We start from the raw sequence: 23430 nt of genomic DNA on the forward strand, positions 1-23430 counted from the left end.
CAGATCAACTTCATGGCTGCTAACAGCCTCAGACACTTGATTTCCATCAATCTGGAGCCAAGAAGGCCCTCACCTGTGGTTCTCCTCCAGGAGGGTCCAGGTTCTGCCATTGTGGCTCCTGGTGCCACTGCCAGAGAGCCTCAGCTGCACACTGCAACATTTCAACAGGAGATTGACATTCCTTCAAATGTCCTGACATCTGATTCCAATGGTTCTGTTCCATATTTATATTTTAAAATCAATCACACAATGAAAGCTGCCTCAGCTGGTTTAAGAGAGAGAACAAGCTAAGAGATCTGAAACCAGTAAAATATGCTTTTCTGTGTGCAAACTAGTGAGGGGCATGGAAGGATATTTTACCACCACTACAGAACCCAGACTTTAGTCATGTGATGAGATGGCGACTCTGATTATGAAGTTAATGGACAAAATGTGAATTGAAAGAAAACACATTAAAAAATACTAACTAAACTTAATAAATAAATAAAGAAGCAGCACAAATAACGTTTTCTTCTGCACAAATTTACTGGAATTAGACTGCATTTTTGGTCAATGAGTAGATGAAAGAGTGTCACATATATCTTATATACATGTGATACATGAACGTGGCTTTGGACAAAAGCTCAATGAAACTGTAGGATTGTAGAATTATTTAAACGTTCCAAGTGGACTGTTTCAGGTTTCTAGAAGACGCTTCAGCTCTCATCCAAGAGGTGTCTTCAGTTTTCTTCACTGATGGGAGGATTTATGGCTCCAAGGGGGCAGAACCTTCTCCAGAGGTGATTGACACATGTGAGCTCTGGGTGTCAGAGTTGTTTTGGTCAGGATGTGAAAGGGAAGTTGACTCAACTGGTGTCTGTGTCAGTTAAAAGCCTCACAGTAATTCCATAATCTAGGAGCAGAAACTAGAGACACTTGCGACAAGGATGGGATTCGAACCCACGCGTGCAGAGCACAATGGATTAGCAGTCCATCGCCTTAACCACTCGGCCACCTCGTCTCCTGACCACCATGATGTGCTGCTTTCTCTGAGCCTTTTAAACAGCTGAACTCTTTGGAGCCCATTTGTCAGAAATGGACCCAGCAGGAGCCACTGAACACAACTCTGACATCATCAGGCTTCTTCCCAGCAGCTTGGTGCTCCAGAAGGAAGAATCCAGACCATCGCTACATCATCAGAGTGAACACCAGCTGATGTTGACCAGTTGAACAAGCCTTTGACTGCTAAATGACATCCAAGCTCAGATTCTCTTGTCCTGGTAGAACAAGTCAGTGTTGAAGAAGATGAGAGCACCAGTCTCTTTCATCAAGGAAACCAGCCTCCTATCACTGTCCTGTGCTGAGTTTCTTTAAAAAAAGTGAGACAACCTCAAGAGTTTCTGTTTCCTGTGTTGGACTTTGCCTCAGAGAATCAGAGCCAATCAAAAGCTTGTTGGTCTTGGATGCTGGTCATCAGGAGCAATGAGGGGCTCAGTGTCTTGCTCAAGGACACTTCAACATGGTCACCAGCTGAAGTGAGAACTGAACCAGCAACTCTGCTAGATGGCCACTCTGCCTCCAGGCCGTGCCCCCCTAACCTGAATCATCATGATGTCATTATTTGTTGCTTTAATTCACCAAATGTGTGACGTGGTGAGTTTGTCAGGAGTTTAAAAACCAAAGTTGTGAACACACAGAGAAGTAAACCTGTCAAAGCTGCTTCACTTGATGAGTGAAACTGAGGAACTGATAGAAGAGCAACAAAGAAAATGGAGTCAGAAGGTCATCTTCTTCACTGCTCAGTCACAACACTGACACACACACACACACACACACACACACACACACACACACACACACACAAATAGTTTGTCTTTGAGAGAGGACAAAAAATAATTGAATGTGCTGACATGAACTTTCATTGTCTAATTTCAGTCTCCTACAAATGTGTGTGAATGTGGTCGTTGTGGCCGAGTGGTGAAGGCGATGGACTAGAAATCCATTGGGGTCTCCCTGCTCAGGTTGGGGTCCTGCCAACAACGTTAAACTGTTGACAATTTAAATTTGACCCATTTTGCCACCACTCTGTCCTTCATCACAGCATTTAACATCAGGACTGCTCCCAGATCAGCTCCATGACCTCATCCCTGCACCAGAGTACCGCCCAAGTTCATCAAAAACGGCCAAGCATAAATATATCATATGTATATAATGTGAACACACCTGTACAGGTGCGTGAACGTGCTTAATGATAGAGAATGAGTGAAGGGTTTGTTCAGAGTGGAGTGCAGTACCACAGTCAGGCCAGCAGGTGGGGCTTTCGTTGGTGCTGTCTACCTAATTGCGGTGTCTGTGCTCTGCAAGCAGAGGTCGTGCTTCACCACCAATCTTCTCGGGTGTCTGAGTGGTGCCGCCATGTTTAGGTCGTAGCAGGAGGACGTAGCGAAAGTCACGTCCAGCACCACCTGTCTCCCCTCCATGTCTTTACCATCTTTGCAGCTTCCTGCTGTCCCTGCACCCTCACAGGTGATCGCTCCACCTGGAGCCTCACAGATGGGTTCTAACCTCCCAATACCTGCAGCCCAGCCTCGACCCACTCAGACACAGTCACCCATTCAAGCTGGGCCTGGTACCACACTCCAGTACAGACAGAGAGAAAGAAGACACACAGGATCCTTTGAAGAAAATGTAAAAAAGACAGGAAGCCCCATCACATTGTCAGTGTTTCAGTGACTGGCATTGTGAAGAGACTGAGACAAAGTCAGTTATGAATGGAGGGCTGAGTTGGAGCAGAGGGGGGCAGGATCCTGGGGGTGGACTGTCTTTAGGAGGCTGAGGTGTCTGGTGGTCTTGGTGGACCCTCTGCATCTCAAGCTGAGACAACAGAGTCCTGTGTTCTTGAGTCATTGTCTATAGTCTCTGTTGTTGGAGAGCTCAGTGTGGTCCCATGTTGAAGGGTGACTGTCTCATTCAGGTTCAACCCTTTGCTAGACTCTATTAAGTCACTGACTCCCAAACTCTGTCATCCTCCTTAGTAGCTTTGGTCATTGATGATCTGCAATGGTTCATGGGGGTGGAGCCTATCCCAGCAGCCTTCAGGTGAGGGGCGGGGTTTATCCTGGACAGGTCACCAGTCCATGGCAGGGCCAACACATCGAGACAGATTGATTATAAAATTGTTCATCCCCAGTTTGAAGTTAGAGACAGGATTTAAGTGTGGAAGGTTTTTGTCTTCAATTTAATTCTGAGTGTTGTAAACTGTTTCTAACAAACTCTACTGTTCAACAGTCAAAATGTTTTCTAACCAAGCTGAATGCTCTCATATACTTTTTAAAGTTGAGTTTCTTTCATGTCCTCCTGAGATCAAAGACAGAATTCTAGGTACAAATAAATACACTATCAAAGCCCTGATGACATCATCATCAATTCTGACTTTGATCTGGAGGCTCTTGCTTCAAATAAAAACCGTTGTTCCAGGGAAAAATCTGCATATAAACACACAAACAAACACACACACACACAAACACACACACACACTCACACAAACAAACAAACACACACACACACACACAGACACACACACACACACCCTCCCAGTCACTAACCCATATTGTCATCACTTAAACACCACTGGAGTATTGACAGAGATTCCACATGTTGGTCAACCAGAGAAGCTCCAACTGGTGACGGTCATCCAACCCTGCATGAAGGTCAACCTTCATCATCTGCTGCTCCTTAGCAGGGACTTAGCTCCAATGGTAGAGTGCTAGCTTAGCATGTGAGAGGTAGAGGGATCCATGCCCTCCTTCTCAGAATACTTCAGCTTGTTCTGTTGATCAGAGGAGCTGCTGGGTGATGAATGCTGATGTTTGTCCACTGCTGTGATAAAGTGTCCCCTGTTACTGAGATGTGGATGAACACCTGCTCAGGTCAAAGCTGCAATCAAACCAGGGACTCTGAACCACACACAGTGAAGGAGTTTGTCCTGCAGGTTGATGGACGCTTTGGAATTCCTTCAACATTTTTTACTTTCCTGTCTCCTGCTGAATCAGCATCCAGAACCTGGTCAAGAGGAGGCTGAGAGCTCAGGAGGTGATGTGACGGCTGGTTGGACAACTCAGCAGCCAGAGCTTCCAGTCTGAGACCCCAGCTCCACACCATGGAGAGCCTCCTGGATGATGTCCTCAAGCAGCGTCCCTGTTTGTCTCCTGGCTGCAGCTGGTCGCCCTCACAGCTGTGAGAGTCCAGCAGTGTTGCTCTCTGTCCATCTGATGTCCGTCCTCTCCTGTGTTCGTCCGTTGAGGAGAAGGGAGACAGATTTCTCTTCCTCTCTTCTCTCCAGACGACCTTCTTCCTATGTCAAACTACTTTGTGCTGCTCAAAGATCAAACTGATCCAGTGGCTCCAGGTGCCTGGACCTCTCTGGAGCAGCCGGTCCTGAGTGGATCCAACAGTTTCCCATGGGTGACTCTGTCGTGGTCTCTCTCCTCCTGCTGTCTCCAACTCTCAGAGTGCTTCTACTGGTTTCTCCCCATCGTCCCTGTTGCTAGGCAGAGCACTGGTGAGGACTGAGGCCAGTGATGACATCACCTCCAGCTGAGACCTGCCAGGTGGTCCTGCTTCATTCAACTCTGCTGCCTCTGCCACTGCCCTGACTGGTGAGGCTGACAGCAGGTTCTCTCTCATCTAAACTCTCTGGTTACAATGGAGGCTGAAATCCTTGTGATTGGTGGTTCAGTCATCAGGTCTGTTGAACTCCCAGGTGCCATCACCTGCTGTCTTCCTGGTGCCAAAGTTGTGGACATTATTGAACGTCTCCAGGACTCATCTATCTCCACCCCTCCTGCAGGTTGTCCCTGTCTCTGTGTGGGTTCTCTCTGGTTCTCCAGCTTCCTCCCACAGTCCAAAGACATCAAGAGGGTAGTGGTTACCTGGACACTCTGAATGACTGTGAGTGTGAATGGTTGTCTGTCTGTGTGTGCTGATCCTGGGATGGACTGGCGACCCATCAAGGGTGAACCCCCTCCTCACCTGATGTCAGCTGTGATAGGCTCCACCCCCACGAACCATTGCAGACAATCAGTATAGAAATGGAAACTTAGCTGCTATGTTGAATCACTAAAACCTTCTGAAGTCTACTTTTGCTTCAGTGGTAAAGTAGAATGTTATTAACTCTCTCAATGGTTTGAATTCTGATTTCCACCTCTTTTTAACAGATCCACATTTCAAAATAACCAGGTTTATTTTGTTCCTTTCTTTTAGCAGAGGATGGTTTTGATCCATCAACCTCTGGTTCTGGCCCAGCTCTCTTCCTCTGCTCCTCTCTGCTCTACCATCTATTGAACAGGCCTTGATTTAGGAGAGCAGGATTGAGACAAGAACAGGAATGTGAGTGTTGAAGGTTTAACAATTTGGCTCTGAAGCCTCAGCAGGTAAAGATTCATCTCTTATTTCAGAGGTGATTTGAAGAATCCATTGTTGCTGAACTGTTGATGCTTCAATTTCTGGACGTTCACCGGTGGAATGTTTGAGGGTCAGAGGTGAAAAGAGGACAAGTGCACCTGTTGTGTGTGATGGGGCACCAGCATGGAGGAAGTTGTCAAACATTTCCAGCTAAACAGCAGGAAACTTCAAGTAAAGAATTAAAATGATTTAATTCAGTGTTTAACTCCCAGGCCTCTGGAATAAAACCCAAGGAACAACTGACCACCTCACCATGACTTCACCCTGATAACCAGGAGGTAACCTGGTAGTCAGAGCAGTGGTGCTCAGGTCTGTGGACTCAGAGGAGGGTTCTTCTTCTGGTCCTGGGTTTGAAGACATCAGCAGCCTTGTTGGAGTCAACTGGGATGTTCCTCTCAACAGACAGCAGCATTAAATCAGAGAGCCTGTCTGCTCCATGTCTCCTCCTGAGCTGGTCCTGGATCAGCTTCAGTTTGGAGAGTCACCGTTACACTGAAGCAGAGGTCACTGGCAGTGCTGCATATACTGGGAGGAGCCTGTGGATCTGGGTACACTGTGCCCATGTTGTTGGCTTGAAGGCAGCTCAGCGTTACTGCACATTGTTGAGTGATAAGAGCAGCCAACACCTCCAGCACAGAGAGGCTGGGAGAGACCTGCCACACCTCTCCAGAGACCTGGGACATGATGGCAGTGGTGGGATTTGAACCCACGCCTCCTCAGAGACTGGAGCCTTAATCCAGCACCTTAGACCACTCAGCCACACTACCTCACTGAGCAGGTCAGTGAGTTGGTCTGCTAAAGGCATGTTGAACAGGAAGTAACAATGATTTCAAACTTATTCTGAAGGGTGACCCCTTCCCTCCCGTGGTCACAGGAAGTGACGACAGCACCGCTAGAAGAAGCCGGGAAAGAAATGGTAAAAGGACTCAATTTAAACAGAGCCTTTCTATCTCAGCAGCCATGCTAGCAAACCCTCTTTTGTCTGGTTTGGACAGACAGACAGACAGACAGACTACTTTATTAATCCCTTTTGGACGTTCCGCGAGGGAAACTGCACTCTCCTCAACATACACTCACAGCACTGTTACCATAGAATAGACTATAAATTGCAAAGAAGAGAAAACAAAGACTATCTACTGTGTGTATATATATATATATATATATATATATATATATATATATATATATATATATATATATATATATATATATATACATGTGCGTGTGTCTGTGTGTACCTGGATGGTTATGTATATATGCATAGTGACAGGAATAATCATAATAATAATTGTTCTTAATTGTTATTATAACAACAATAATGATGATGATATAACATAATAATGGTGATGATGATATAATATAATAAAAATATAATAGTTATAATAATCATACTAATAATAATAATAGCAGTAGTAACAATAATAATAATAATAATAATAATAATAATAATAATAATAGCAGTAGTAACAATAATTATATATAATAATAATAATAATAATAATAATAATAATAATAATAATAATGTACAGTCTCTTATATTGCACGAGTGTCCGGTTGCTATTGGGGCAAGCTAATGGTGCTCAGCCCTCTCCTACAGTCCTTCTGTTGGCCCTCCCCCCCTCCAGTGAGGAGTTTAACAGTTTAATGGCTCGGGGGATGAAGGAGTTCTTCAGTCTGGTTGTTGTTTGGTGACAGTGGATGAACACACAGGAGAAGTTGAGCATGAATCTGTGTTCCTGTTCACTTGAATACATGCAGGAGTAGCAGGTGGAAATACTACTGTTTATTTTTGTTCTGATTTCAGAACTGTTGACACAACGGTGTCAGATTAAAGCATCTCCACCTTCCAGATGCTGGTCTCCTTCTGGGGTCCTGACTGACCTCCATCTTGTGTTCTGGATCCACCTGAACCCAGCAGCTCCAGATCCCTTCACTCCTTACAGGGATAGAAAATGGCTGCTGGATGGAAGTCCCCCAACTGTGGCTGTTCTGAAACTCTTCTCCTCAGTCACTCCTGAGTTGACACTGAGATGGAAAGTAGTATCAGGTTCAGAACAGCTGATCTGAGTTGGTCCAATCAACTGAGTGTGTTCACTTTGAGTGGCACACGTGCACAACCACGACAAAATGACATCATCACCTGATACCACGAGTCACCATGACAACCAAGAACAAAATAACAAGTTACTTTGAAACAAGACCTTCATATATTTATGATGACATCACCAATATGAGCCTTCCCAGTCTGTCAGGGGGTAGAATTCAGTCACCACCAATGACATCAGAGTCAGAGTTTAGAGATCAAAGACAGACATTAAAGTCTCTCTGATAAAACAAAAATATAGTGTAGTACACTGGAAAAGAATATTGCAGTATATTAAATATGATGTTTCCATGGAGGGGCAGTTTGACTTTTTATTCTTGGATGCATTTATATTTTAGAATCAGAAAGGCAGTGACAGTGACATCATCAAGACAAAACCTGGTGTTACAAAGGTGAGGGGAACAATTTTAACAGTCAATCCCAAATTTAGACCTGAAGTTAGAAAATAATATTAGCTAGCTAGCAACATTAGCTAGTTAACGTTAGCAAGCTGGTGATATTTAGCACCACCAAGTAGTTAAACAAGGTCAACAGCTGTTATGATGGTCACATGATTTAACCTTCCTCCTGTGGGACCTGTTGGAGGTTTTAAATGCAGCAAAGAAGCAGATCAATTTGTTTATTGTATCAAGGATTTTTGACTTTGTCAGGAACCTCTAGTTCAACAAAATAAAAGAAAAAATGTTTTTCACTGAATTATAAAATCATTAGGATTGGTTTAGACCCAGTTATCAAAATAAGATGATAAAGCAACAGTCAGAGCCAAACCTGAAGTCAGAAGTGCACTGTCAGCAACACTGCCAGCAGCTCCTCTCCCAGTCATGGGAGCTTCAGGGACTCTCATCAGCCTCGTTCTCCCATCGACCTGCACAACAACATAACAAACAAAGACCATCCTTGATGTGTCTGCATAGAATGCATTTGTGTTGTGGACCCACATCCACCAAGAGTGCAACAGCATCCTCCTCAGCAGCCCTGCCTCAACACCAACCAGAACAGCCACAGCCACAACCCCACTCAGGACCTGATTCCAGAAGAAAGAGGTGTCAGGTCTGCCCAAGCAGTCAGGACAGCAGGACAAACGGATAGTGCTTCAACTGCAGGAAACATCTCTGCAGAGAACACACACAAGTGTCACACATGAATCTAAACACACACAATCAATCAATCAATCAGTATTTCCATGGATAAGGAAGCCTGACAAGGTCACCAAGAGATGGAAACAACTTGGAGGATAGAAAATTGTTTTAGTTTATTTGACAGCTGATTGAAGACGTGGGTCAAAACCGACCGTTACCATAGAGATGGGAACAGAAAGCTGACACAAGAGGAAGGTTCCAGCTCTGAAAAAGGAGTTTGATCAAAATCTTGAACTGCCAGTAGAAATATCCTTTTGTATGTTGACCTTTGTTGACAGAAGTCACTTTAGCTTGGCAGTGACAAGAATGGCTGCTAGCTTGACAAAGAGCTGCACAAACCAGGTTCAAGCTGGACTTTGGACCCTGGTATCTGCAACGACTCCATCAACTCCTAATCTAGCAGCTCTGCTGGGTCCAACTATTTTACAGAACATTTGACAGACCTGTGGAGAAGTGAGGACACACATGAGTTGATCACATGATCCACTGAAGCACCATTTTACCTGCCACTGAGGTCACCAACATGAGCTGGAGTTGGGAATCTTGAACTGAACCTGGTATCACAGCGACACCTACTGCTGCAAAATGGAACAGCAACATTGAACCAAGTACAGGACTGGAGGGAGACTGATGGTCTCTGTTTGGGTTTTTGAAGAACAAGGAGGGCGTGGCTTCAAGTTGGATTCTCAGAGACTATTTCCCCAACCTCTACATTGGAATCTGCACTGTCATCCAGTCATGTGACTGAAGTCATCCAGTCACATGACTGAAGTCATCAGTCATGTCAGTGATGTCACTCTGCAGGACTGTCACTGCCATCACATTATAGAAAAGAATCCAGACTCCACATTTATGGGGCAGTTTTGGTCTTTAAAGACTTGACAGTTCCAGGAGATTTAGTCTGGCTCAAGATCTTCAGATCAACCCAGGACAGAAGGCTATGACTCCATTGGATTGTATTGTTGGAGCATTCAGAGATCTGGTGGATCTCAGTAGGAGCTGTATTTATCCACTGAATGATCCTGGTCAATGTGATCCTGCTCCTCCATCTCTCAGGCTGACAGAGCAGGAGGACCTGACTGAGAAGAAAGCTGCCCTTGAGCAGCTTCAGTCTCTGAGTGACAACACACAAGCAGAAAACCAGATTTTGAGGGAACAAGTTTCTACTCTTGAACGTGAGAATAAAAGAGCAATCCAGGAGCTCCAGAACCTCACTGCTGTGGTGGCCAACCTCCAAACGGTCCAGGACAAGAACCAGACTCAGAAAGAAGATCTGAACGCAACAGTCCACAGTCTTCAGTGTGAGGGGAGGAAGGTTGATGGAGAGAACAATGAGCTCAGAAAAGAGCTGACCCAGGTTCAGTCTCTGAGGGAGAGTGAACAGGTGGAGATGAAATGTCTTGAGGAAGACCTGACTGAGAAGAAAAGTGCATTTGATCAGCTTCAGTCTCTGTGTGACAAGAGATGGACAGAAAACCAGAATTTGTGGGGACAGGTTTCTAGTCTTGGACAAGAGAAGATCATTGCATATCAGCTGGTAGAGAACATGTCTGCCATGGTGGGCAACCTTGAATCTGTGAGGGAGGAGAACCAGACTCAGATCAGAGACCTGAACACACAAGTCCACAATCTTCAGCTTCAGGTGAAGATGGTTTACAAGGAGAAGTGTGACCTCAAGTGTGAGCTCAACTCCATCCAGGCAGAGATGAACAAAATGAGAGAAGAACTCACTGAGAAGAAGACGACTCTTGAACAGCTGAGGTCCCAGAGTGAGGAGAGACAGGCAGAAAATGGATGTTTGAGGAGACGAGTTTCTACTGCATCTCAGGAGACAGAGACCTTCACTGCAGAGTTGGCCCACCTCGAATCAAGGAAGGACCAGGACCCCACAAAGACTGGCAGTCTGAAAGGTGAAGTTCGGAGTCTTCTATGTGCAGTGACAGCACAAAAGAAGAAAAGGAACAGTGCTCAGTGGGAAATCCTGGGAAATCTTCATGATTTAAAAAGCTGTTTGAAAGAGGAAAATCATGGCCTTCAAGTGAAGGTCCAGCAAACTTCTGAAGAGCAAACAGACTCTCCCCTACGTCCAGCCAGAGAAGAGCAAGCAGACTCTCCCCTACGTCCAGCCAGAGAAGAGCAAACAGACTCTCCCCTACGTCCAGTCAGAGAAGAGCAAGCAGACTCTCCCCTACGTCCAGCCAGAGAAGAGCAAGCAGACTCTCCCCTACGTCCAGCCAGAGAAGAGCAAGCAGACTCTCCCCTACGTCCAGCCAGAGAAGAGCAAACAGACTCTCCCCTACGTCCAGCCAGAGAAGAGCAAGCAGACTCTCCCCTACGTCCAGCCAGAGAAGAGCAAGCAGACTCTCCCCTACGTCCAGCCAGAGAAGAGCAAACAGACTCTCCCCTACGTCCAGCCAGAGAAGAGCAAACAGACTCTCCCCTACGTCCTGCCAGAGAAGAGCAAGCAGATGCTCTCACATGTTCTTCTGCAGAGGAGCGATGGGATTCTGCTGCATGTCCTGCAACTGAAAAGCAGAATGATGGGGGCACCCTGGAGACTGGACCTGCTACGGGTCAAACCAGAGGTCTACTGAGCCGTGTGACATCTGGTGTAGAAGATGCTCTGTTTATGTTCATAGTTTCTTCTTTGTGTGCTTTTCCTCAACTTTGTTTTCTTTGTTTGTTATATATGATGATACCTTGATCACCACAGCAGTTGATCCCAGCTTGATTAGCTGAGTGCTTTGCAGTCTAAAGCACTTTAGTGATACCTGTGGGGTCCCTTATCCTCCCTGACCACAGGGATTCAGCCTCACTGAAGGAGAGGGAACCTTCCAGGTTGCAGCTCCTAGACTCTGGAATGCTCTCCCACTGGACATGAGGACGCTGTGGACACCTTTAGAAAGAAGCTAAAGACCCATTTGTTTAGTAATATTATTGTTCATGATGGAATTGTCCCTCTGTACCGGCCCACACAGGTCAAGAGGTCAAATGATTCCCTGTTTAAAACAGCTCTTCCATCACATGGATGTGCATCCCAACAGTCAGAGCTCACAGATGCTCCTATTCCCTCCGGTGGGAGGCACTATGAGTGACTGATGACGGTCAGGGGGGTCAGGCTAGTCCAGATAGTGGGTCTGTATGAGGTTGTTAGGGAGGGATAAGGTAGTGGCAGAGTTCAGGCTGTAGTTGTGCTCCAACAGTTGAGACAGGGCAGGACAAAAAATGACCTCCTGATGGCGTTAGGAGTGATTCTTACAAGAACCAATCCATAAAAGTGGGTGGTGACCTGCTCATGTGACGCTTGTGTTGATGATTACTGGGTCTCCTCCATGCTCATTTATCATGAATGAATCCCTCTGAGTAAAACACCTGATAACTCCTGAGTTGTTTCACAAAATGTGTGTGTGTGTGTGTGTGTGTGTGTGTGTGTGTGTGTGTGTGTGTGTGTGTGTGTGTGTGTGTGTGTGTGTGTGTGTGTGTGTGGGCAATAACTACAAGTTATCTATGTATAGATAAAAAAATTATGAATCAGTTGGATACATTGACAGTGGAAGTTCAGGTTTCCTGTAATTCAGTTTGCAGACAACACAGAAAACTGCCCCTGACCCCTCCCCTCATTCTGGAGGCTTTAACATGAAAATGAAAATGCTGTGAGACACAAATGCAAATCAGGGTATTTGACCAGAGGTGACATATTTTTTAATGCTTTTCTTGTTATATTTGTTATATCTGTTCTGTGTGGTTATATTTGTTATGGTTGTTATGGAGTTTAAGGTTATTATCTCTGTTTCTTGTGTCTTTGTCTTTGTTGTCCTCCCTTTCGTCCGTCCTGGATTTTTGACCTTGGCTGCAGGAAGCCTGTGACCTCAACTCCTTTTTCTGTGTTGCTGAACGTAGAGCCTTGCTTCATTGTGCTCGCTAAAGTGTGATCCTCCCTGCTAATTCCTTATTTCATTGACTAATTACCCACCAAAAATAGATACCTACTTGCTTTATTTGGCTGAAGTTTAAAAGACCATCATTCTGGTAGCAACAGTCTTTCTGCCTTGTAAACACGCTAAGCTAACGATGGCTTCTCCCTCTTGTTCTCCTCTCTCCTGCTCAGAGTGCCACATGTTTTGTTCCTCCTCTGCCTCCTTTAGTGATACTGATAAGTGTGTTAAATGTAGTTTTTTTGTTGTGTTGGAGGTGAGGCTTAGCGAGGTTGAATTGGACCTGCAGCGGCTCTGCACCAACAGCTGCGAGAGCTAGCCAACCCTCACTAGCTGGTGCAGACCAACTTAGCTTAGCTCCTAGCTTAGGCCCAACTAGCGCTCCCCCAGCAGCTCCCAAGCATCTGGGAGAGCGCCAAGAAAAGTTGGGCCTAAGCTAGGATGTGCTTGCTCATGAAGAATTGTTGGGTGTAAATTCATTTAAGGAGTGTTGAACTGGACCTGTTCTACTTGTAAAGTGTAACTTTTGTTATTTGGTGCTTTACAGGGTGATGACTTGACTTCATTGAAGCTTTGACCTGAGCAGGTGTTCATCCTCATCTCAGTCACAGGGGACACTTTATCACAGCAGTGGACAAACATCAGCATTCAACACCCAGCAGCTCCTCTGATCAACAGAACAAGTTAAAGTATTCTGGAGAATGAGGGCATCGATCCCTCTACCTCTCACATGCTAAGCTAGCACTCTACCATTTGAGTTAATTCCCCTGTTAAGGAGCACAGCAGATAATGCACCTTGACCTTTATGCATGGTTGAATGAGCGTCACCAGTTGAAGCTTCTCTGGTTGACCAATGTAATGGAGACCAAGGGTTCCATGACATGAATGATTAATTGAAGGTAACATTTGTCTTGGTATTAACAGTTTATGTAAATTAGAGGCACACACACATGTTAATGGTCAGGTTTATTGAATCAGCAAACATGTGAAACATTTTCTATGCCATGTGTTCCAGGGAGGGACCTGGGAAGCACAGGGGGACCGGCCATCCTGCCTGTGGAAAATGAAGACCCCAGTGTCAGTCAGTGGGAATCACTGTGCAAGGCCTGGTATTTAGTGTTGATCAAGTTTGTCTTATGTAAATGTGGCAGTTTCAGTCGTCACGGTCAGTCCTCACCTCTTCCTGGTGGTTTCCTTAAAGGGGGTGGAGCCAAAAGGGGAGAGTGGCCCAAGGAAGCTCCTTAAGAGCTGTAGGTGCAAACCTTTGCTCCCAGATTGGGGGGGGGGGGGGTACTGATTGTAGAGCCTGGTTGTGGTTCATTTTATTTGTTCTTTTAGCAGAGCATGGTTTCAATTCATTGACCTCTGGGTTCTGGGCCCAGCTCTCTTCTGCTGAGCCACTCTGCTGGAGCAGGATTGTGAAAAGAAGAGGGATCTGAATTTCAAATGTTTCACATTGATAGGCTCCAGCCCACCCCCCACCCCACCCCCCTCACCCCTCCCACACACACAACCCTAAACAGGATAAGTGGAAGAAAATGGATGGATCGATGTTTCCCAGTTTGGTCATGTCATTCCCTTTTTTTAACCTGTCCTGTTCAGGAAATGGAAATGGAAATTTAGCTGCTATGTTGAATCAGAAAAACCTTTTGAAGTCTACTTTTGCTTCAGTCAGAAAGTGGACTGTTGTGAACTCTCACAATGGTTGGTGATTGTGGAGGAAGACAAAATCCTTATGAAGCTCTTTTTAACAGACACACATTTCTAAGACGCAGGTTCATTTTATTTTGTTCTTCTAGCAGAGGATGGTTTTGATCCATTGATCTCTGGGTTCTACCATTGACGGTGCCAGGAGGCCTAAAAACACAAAACACCATTCAATCCAGGACCTTGGAGCCTGAACTGAAACTCCATCACACGGTGGCTCTGCTGGGGCTCCCACAGGTGAGTGAGGCTGAGCTCCAGTCTGCTCTGAGGAGGCAGCAGACATCTGCACCACTCAGAGGTTTGGTTGGTGGCTTTGACAAAATCCCAACAAACTAAAATCCTGTTGAAGCAGGAAGTTCTCGTTGAACTCTCATCCACGTCACATGACCAAGAAAACCTCCTCTTTCATTCAGACCAGAACAGACAAACATAGAAACATTGACACCACAGGTGGGCACCGTCAACTTAAAGCACGTTAAAATGGCAAAATATGAGGCCATGCATGCATTTATTATGCAAAATATTTGATACTTTATTGATAATAAGGATTCCAAGAAACTTTCTGAAACCAGGCCGACCTGTGCCGTGTGTTAGCCTATGGAAACAAACAGACCCAGAATCAGATATAGAGGTTCAGGCTCTGGATGGTTCTTGTTGGTTCCTGCAGTAATTGAAGCAGTTAAAGGCATATATATCCAAGTGTGTGTGTGTGTGTGTGTGTGTGTGTGTGTGTGTGTGTGTGTGTGTGTGTGTGTATGTTTGTGTGTGTTTAGATGTGTGTGTGTCAAAAACTGACCCACTTCTTTTGCCAACATGAGCCCACAGTGGTGGTGTCTCTAAAGAGGTGGAGCTCTGTCCTTCACCTGCTAGGTTCCAGCAGGCAGCTCAGGTCTAGTTTTCTTCACTGAGCCTCCATGATGAGTTTCCTCTGAGAAGTTCTTGTCCAAGGTCCCAGCTGGTAAAACCATTGTCACCAGTGATACTGGGACCCTGCAGTCCAGTGGTCTTATCAGGACCACACTGGACCTGCCGTCTTTGTTTGTTGTGTTGTTGTGCAATGTGAGAGAACGTGACAGACCATTTTATACCAAAGAAAGGCTGTGTGTGTGTGTGTGTGTAACCATGTTAAACTCTTTTAAATAAATGTTTCAACCTGCTATTATCTGGATGCTGTATGATTCCTGCAACCCCAGACTAACTCAGGTGTTCGTACTGCAACCTAAAGTATGGTGATGAGGAGAATGATGAACAATCCACAAGGTGATCAGAAAATAAGAAATGGATTCAGGAACAACAAACCCATCTCTGAACATGTGATTGAAACATGTGAGTGGGACTGGCAGAACCTGGCTTTACCTCAAAGTGTCTCATCCAGAGATCTGTGACAGGCGTCTGCTGTGGAGGGTCAATCTGTCCGTCCACATTCAGATCATCGATGCAGCAACTCTGCTAGGATCAAACTACTCAGGATGAAACAGACCAATGTTGACATCAAGTAGCAACTCAGCAGCTGATCAACAGAGTCCTCAGCACCAGTAGAGCCTGGTCCTGGTCCCTGGGGGGCTCCAACCACCAGCCTCTCTGTTAACAGCCGAGCGCCACAGAGACTCTGAGTCTCCTGCTGTTCATGAAGAGTTTTCAGGCTGAATTCAGTGTGTGAGGTCCACACTGCACATTTGAGGGACCATGAAGGACAGAGGAGAGTCTGACTGTCATGGTGAAAGCCTTCAGCACTAGAACTGAAACAGCCCCACCATCTTAACCCCCCACCAGACCAAACATCATCGTCCAGCCTCCAACCAGAGGTCCATCAGTTATCATGGAGCCACAGGTGGAGTCTGGATTCTTTTCTAGAATGAGACGGCAGTGACAGTCCTGCCAAGTGACATCACTGACATGACTGGATGACTTCAGTCACGTGACAGGATGACTTCAGTCACATGACTTCAGTGCCAAACAGTGCACACTGGTGCCTACCAGTCAAAACCACCTCAGACTGTATCATTCTATATGCTTGGCTGTAGTGTGTGTGTGTGTGTGTGTGTGTTTTTAAAAAGGCAAAAAAGTCTTTTTTTCAGCAACAGAACTTTAATACAAACACAAAATGAAAAGCAGAACAAGCCAGAACCCAAAATATGGATTTACAGAGGAAGCGTGCTGGGCCCAGAACCCAGAGTTGGATGGATCAAAACCATCCTCTGCTAAAAGAAGGGAACAAAATAAACCTGGTTGTTTTGAAATGTGAATCTGTTGAAGAGGGTGGAAATGGTGAGGGAGTCAGTTGTTCCTTTTGTTTTATGACAGAGACCTCATTGTTAACTAAATCATTTTAATTCTTTACTTGAAGATTCACGCTTTTTCGCTCAAAATGTTTGACAACTTCCTCCATGCTGGTGCCCCATCACACACAACAGGTGCACTTCTCCTCTTTTCTCCTCTGACCCTCAAACATTCACAGTCTTCCAGTGAACGTCCAATTGTCCTCTGAAATAAGAGATGAATCTTTCCCTGCTGAGACTCCTGATCTCTGACTGTCACTAGCATGTGCTAGCAGAATACAGCACTCCTTCTTCATGATCTGTCTTTGTCTCTGACCAGCTCTCCTGCTCTCTTTCCTCCTACCAGTCAAAGCAGACATCCGCACCTACTGATCTTGGATCTGCTGCCCGTTCCTGCCTGGTAAAAGAAGGAACCAGCACCTGGTTCTCCAGGCTGAATGAACTCCAGGACGTTGGCCAGCCGTGTCAGTTGAAACCTTATTTGTCCAAATAGAGAAAAAATAAGTCTGATTGTTGATGAAAGATGTCATCATGGCTTTGAAACTGTGGTTGGGGACCAGCCAACATGAGCACATTCATGGAAGAACAGCAGTAAAAACAGGAAGTGTTAGTTAGCAAGTACTCACCAGTCTGTCACTATCATACTTGATTCTAGTGGAACAAAATGGCTGCTGCTGACTGTGCTGCCTGGTGGAGGATCACTCTTCACCATCCTCTCAGGCCTTGATGGAACCAAAAAGGCCAGTTCCTGGAGAAGATCTTCTAGGGGTCCAGGTTAAAGCGGTGCCCCAGCTGGCACCAGGCGCTGACCCAGGTCCTGCATGGGAGATACTGTCAGTTCTGTTCTGCACTGCTCACAACCACAGGCTGGTGTTGAGGCCTGCAGCAACCAGGGCCCCAGTCACCAAGAGTATAAAGGCTGGTCATTGTGGCAGTGGGAGGAGTCAAAATGAAGACAGACCAATGTGAGCAGGACGTTCCTGGAGAAGTCAGAAGAACTTGACCATGTTTCCTACAGTACCCAGGAGGCCTGGTAGTTGTTGAAGGAAGCTCCAAAAGCAAAGAGCAGACAGCAGGACATCAAAAGAAAAGATCCAGACACTAAAACTACAAGTAGAAACAAGAAGAAATACTCAAAGCTTTGGAAAGATACTCCAAGGTTGGATATACATTATTATATACACTACTATTCTCATTGACTCCTAAAGAGGGACAGGAAACATTAGAATGTGGATCAGATCAGCTGATTTCAGTGTTGAGTCCATCCCTCCATCCACTTTCTATTCTTGTCCTTTAAGGGTCATGGGGGGGGGGGCGATCCCAGGTGACATTGTTCAAGAGGCAGGGTTCACCCTGGACAGGTCACCAGTCCATCAGGAGAAATGAGGTGGTCAGTATCATGCAACCTAAACTAAAACATTCGTCAGATCAAATTCAGATTAAAGCAAGAGGCTCCAGATCAAAGTCAGAATTCCTGATGATGTCATCAGGGCTTTGACAGTAGCTAGAATTCTGTCTTTGATCTCAGGAGGACATGAAAGAAACCCAATTGAGGAAAGTAGAGGAGAACATTCAGCTTCATTAGAAACACTTGAACTGTTGAACAGTAGAATTTGTTAGAAACAGTTTACAACACTGAGTGACAGGATTGAAGAGGGAAGAGTTTTCTGCTTTAAAATTAATTCTAACCTAAAAGTCAAGTCAAGTCAATTTTATTTATATCGAACCAAATCCCAACAGAAGTTATTTCATGACACAGTTTTGTCAGAGTTCAATAAAAGGAAATTAAGGGTCATCCAAGTTTTTATCTCCTTCAGACAGGCCTCCAGTTTAGTCAGCTGATTTATTTCATGTGGATGCATTGATAAGTACAGCTGTGTGTCGTCAGCATAGCAGTGAAAATTAATTGAGTGTTTCCTAATAATGTGACCGAGAGGAAGCAGATAAAGGGTGAAGAGGATTGGTCCAAGCTCAGAGCCTTGAGGAACACCATAAGAGACTGTAGTGGTTTCCGAGGGTTTATCATTAGTGAATACGAACTGAGATCGACCTAGTAAATAGGACCTGAACCAGTTAAGTGCAGTTCCTTCAATGCCAATGACAGGTTCCAGTCTCCGTAGAAGGATATGGTGATCAATGGTATCAAAAGCTGCACTAAGATCTAATCAGACCAGCACAGAGACCAGTCCCTCATCTGATGCTAGTAGGAGGTCATTGGTAACTCTGACGAGTGCTGTTTCTGTGCTATGATGAATCCTGAACCCTGACTGGAAATCCTCTAATAAGCTGTTGCTATGGAGAAGTCACAGAGCTGTTTAGCAACTGCTTTCTCCAGAATTTTGGTGAGAAAAGGAAGATTTGATGTTGGTCTGAAGTTGGCCAAAACTTCTGGATCCAGGGTTGCTTTTTTGAGAAGGGGTCTAATTACTGCCACTTTAAAGGACTGTGGGACGTAACCAGATACCAGACACATTGATCATATCTAAGAGGGAGGTGCTAACGAGGGGTAGAGAGTCCTTAAGTAGCTTGGTTGGGATGGGGTCTAGAAGACAGGTGGATGGTTTAGAGGAGGAAATGATTGAACTGAGCTCATCAAGGCTAACGGTAGAAAAACTGTCAAGTGTACGTCTGGTCCTCCAGCAGCCTCTAAGGCTTCTGAGGCTATAGGTGCCATGTTGTCAGCTGATGGCAGGAGGAGGTGAATTTTCTCTCTAAGAAGGACAATTTTGTCATTAAAGAAGTCCATGAAAGAAGAGGAACCTGGGTTGTTCTTGTGTTCCTCTATTAGTGCTGAGTAGTAGGCTGCTCTCGCTATACGAAGGGCTTTCTTATAGCTTTTAAGGCTGTCTTGCCAGACTAAATGAGACTCCTCCAGTTGGGGCAGCGCCATATTCTCTTGAACTTCTGGGTTTTTTGTTTAAGCTGTCTGGTTTCTGAATTGTACCAAGGTGCTTGTTTCCTTGGATTTATAGATTTAGTTTTTAGTGGGGCAAATGAGTCCAGAGTTGATCCTAAGGTGCCTGTTGCTCTATTGATAAAATTATCAATTTGGGAGGGACTAAGGTTGACAACAGTGTCCTCTGTAACAATGGGACACGACACTGATTAAGCACGACTGGAATCGCTTCCTTAAATCCAGGTGTGGCCTGATCAGACAAACATCTGGAAACCACAGTTTTCCTGAGTGGAGTGTAGTTGATTAGTTCAAAGTCCAAAGTGATTGATTGATGGTCTGATAAAAGCGTTCTGTGGAAACACAACGAGATGTTCAGCTTCAGTTCCACATGTTAGGAGGAGGTGGAGGTGTGGTTGTGACAGTGAGGGCGTTCATGGACAGACTGATGGACACCAGTTGAGTCTAGAAGAGAGAGAAATGCAGCACCAGACTGTTGACACTCTTCTGAGACCTGCTTCCTGTCTTCAAGAGTCATCAAGACGTCCCAGCCTCAGATTTTCTTATTGGAGACAATGATGACCACAAGTACAAGGAAAAAAAGAGAAGACAAAACAAACGCAAAATCCATCCTGCTGGTGAGGTGAAATCCAAGAGTCCCTGAGCCAGGACATTCCAACTGTAACACATAAGAGGCCCCTGACACCATGTTTCTGTTGGGCTGGTTCCCCAAACCTGATTGATTGATTGATTGCTGCAGTTGTAATGTGGAGTTTCAAACTTAGAGAACAGCTGCTGTTAAACAAAAGAGGAAGAAGAATGTTTTTTATCCAGAACTGAGATAAAAATTGAAAAGTTCAAAATAACATGAAAAATGGCAAATAATGTGTTGTTGTTTGTTGCCTTCAATCATTGCAGGAACAACATGAGATGGAAAAACAAGTCTTTAATCTATTTAAAGTAGAAAGATGTCTGTAGATAACATCCACTCCAAACAGTCAAACACAAGGGTGGTGATCAAGTAGAGCCTCTACATGGAAACAAAAGCACTGACGACTTGAAGAACAGAAAGTTTATTAAAAGACAAGTTTATAAGGACAGTTAAAAGGTGTCTAGACGGCTGTTTACACTTTAATTCAGCTGTAGAAGAAGAAGACCTTCACTGTGAAAACTCATCCTGTGTTACAGCCGCCCCTCCAGGACGGTCAGGGACCAACTTCAGTCCTGGTCCTGATACACCGGAAATCCAACCAATCCCTCACATAGGAACCATGTATTTGTTTGAGTGGTGCCCAGCAGCACAGCACCCTGCCTGAGCGTAGTAGGAAGTGTAGAAGCCGGTCCTGAGCGTGTACTGCATGTGTACTACTACTAAAGGTACTTCACCGGAGGCTCCAGCTGATGTCCCATATGTCTCCATCAGCTGGATGACATCACTGATATCAGAGACTCCACCCACTCATTTATTTTCACACATCTCAAAGACAATTCAGTGTTTGATCAGGATCAATACATCATTATAAAGATCAGTACTTGGTGCCAAGTGGATCTTTGATGGTGACCTCAGAGAAATCAGATCAGCCCTCACACCCTCCTGTCCAATGGTGGCTCCATGATTTCAGCTTCATCCTGTCTCTTTCCTGCTGTGTTTTCTCCTCTCTTTGTCTCTGTTCCTGCAGTCACACTGGATAGTTCCTGTGTGAAGGGGACCAACAAAGTGGTGGTGGACGCGTTGTCTAGAGTTCCTTCAGTGTGGAAATTGATAGTGAACTGTTTTCCTGTCTCTGGTTCTCCTCTTGTCTTTTCCTAGCCTCCTACATCATTGCTTTCTGGGTGCACCGGTCAATGCGGTACCTTGGGACAAGAGATGCTGGACCACCGGAGCAGCCACTGATTCACCTCCTGATAGGTTTACCTCATCTGTACAGAACAATGGGTGATGTACATGGTTTGAGGGGGTTTGGTTAATCATCATTTTGGCTTTTTTTTTAAACAAATACATTTAAGGTACTTTGGTGTGTGTGTGTGCGGGGGGGGGGGGGGATAAAGGTCCCGTGGCTGGTGCCTTTCATGCTGTTTCTGGTGTTGCAGCAGGTATCTGGAGGGTGGGGGGCTGTTCGTTCCTCCTAGTTGAAGCTCCTGGGCCCGGTGCTCTCTACATACAGAACCCGCCTTGCTGGCCAGGAGCCTCTCTTCCTCCTCATCCATTGTCACTTTGATTTTCAGCAGACAACATCTCTTCCTTCCACCTCCCTTACACACATGCACACATGAACCCACACCACTGACTCTACTGACAATCACATCACATTGTTGTCTGAGTTCAATTTTGGTTTATCGTTGTTCTTTTCACCAAATAAATTCATTATTTGGCCTTCAACCTGCGTCTCCCACTCTTGTCATGCTTCAAAGCCACTTCTTGCAAAGGTGGTTTCTTCCCAGTGTGTGTTCTCATGTGTCTTTTCAGATCTCCCTTAACTGAGAATCTTTTACCACAAACTGAGCAGGGATATGGTTTCTTCCCAGTGTGCGTTCTCATGTGTCTTTTCAGATCTCCCTTAACTGAGAATCTTTTACCACAAACTGAGCAGGGATATGGTTTCTCCCCAGTGTGCGTTCTCATGTGTCTTTTCAGATTCCCCTTTTCTGAAAATCTTGTGCTACAAACTGAGCACGGGAATGGTTTCTCCCCAGTGTGTGTTCTCATGTGTCTATTCAGATATCCCTTTTCTGAAAACCTTCCGCCACAAACTGAGCAGGGAAACGGTTTCTCCCCAGTGTGCGTTCTCATGTGTGTTTTCAGATCTCCCTTAACTGAGAATCTTTTGCCACAAACTGAGCAGGGATGTGGTTTCTCCCCAGTGTGCATTCTCATGTGTGATTCTAAATGTGCCTTAATTGAGAATCTTGTGCCGCAAACTGAGCATGGGAATGGTTTCTCCCCAGTATGCGTTCTCATGTGTCTTTTCAGATGCCCCTTTTCTGAAAATCTTGTGCCACAAACTGAGCACGGGAATGGTTTCTCCCCAGTGTGTGTTCTCATGTGTCTATGCAGATATCCCTTTTCTGAAAACCTTCCACCACAAACTGAGCAGGGGAACGGTTTCTCCCCAGTGTGTGTTCTCATGTGTGTTTTCAAATGTTCCCTGACAGAGAATCTTTTTCCACAAACTGAGCATGTGAATGGTTTCTCCCCAGTGTGTGTTCTCATGTGTATATCCAAACCACCTCTGTAATTAAAACCTTTACTGCATGTTGAGCACCTAAAGGGACGCTCATCCTCACTGACTTCTGTCTCAGATTCAGAAGGACCAAAGTTCATGTTCCTGATGATCTCTGATCCTCTTTCAGTCTTTACTTTTTGCTCTTTTGAGCTGCAATGACTCACTTCCTGTCCTGGGCTCAGTTTCTGAAGCAAATTCCTCCTTGAGCCAAAGGGTTCCTTGTGCTCAGAGGTAGTCGTGTTATCAGGTCTGACCCAATCATCCTCACTGACTTCAGTCTCAGCTTCAGAAGAGTCTGACATCTGGTCTTCAGTCTGGGGTTGTACAAGTGGATCTGGATCTACCTTGCTGGCTGGTTCTGGTTCTGGTCCTCCACACTCTTCTCCAACAGCTTCTGTTTTCAGATGATGAATTGGGCTGCTGCTCAGAGACTCTTCTTTCAAGTTCTCCTCAGTTAGACTCTGATGAAGCTGTGGGAACTGAGGTTTCTCTTCGTTCTCTTCACTCTTCACAGGGACCAGAGTGAAGGGGAACGTGGTGATATCAGCCTCCTCCTGCCCTTGAAGCTGCCCTCCCTCCTCACTGGTCCAGAGCTCCTCCCACTCCTCTTTAATGTGGGGGGGCTCTGGGTCCTGCAGCTCAGGGGGAACCTCTTCTTTAATCACCAGCAGCTGCTCCACATCTGCAGGACACAAACAGCAACATCA

At 45.4% G+C, this 23430-nt stretch overlaps 1 non-coding gene across 1 annotated transcript; it reads right to left on the reverse strand.

Annotated features, from left to right (window-relative positions):
• Positions 1–918: 918 nt before the first annotated feature.
• Positions 919–1000, reverse strand: trnas-gcu (transfer RNA serine (anticodon GCU)). The gene has a single exon. It is a non-coding gene; the product is annotated as a tRNA-Ser (tRNA).
• Between the last annotated feature and the right edge of the window lie 22430 nt (positions 1001–23430).

The sequence above is a fragment of the Aulostomus chinensis genome, chromosome 1, assembly GCF_037954235.1.
Source record: "Aulostomus chinensis isolate RoL2024-O1b breed Wild chromosome 1, RoL_Achi_v1.0, whole genome shotgun sequence".
NCBI lineage: Eukaryota > Metazoa > Chordata > Actinopteri > Syngnathiformes > Aulostomidae > Aulostomus > Aulostomus chinensis.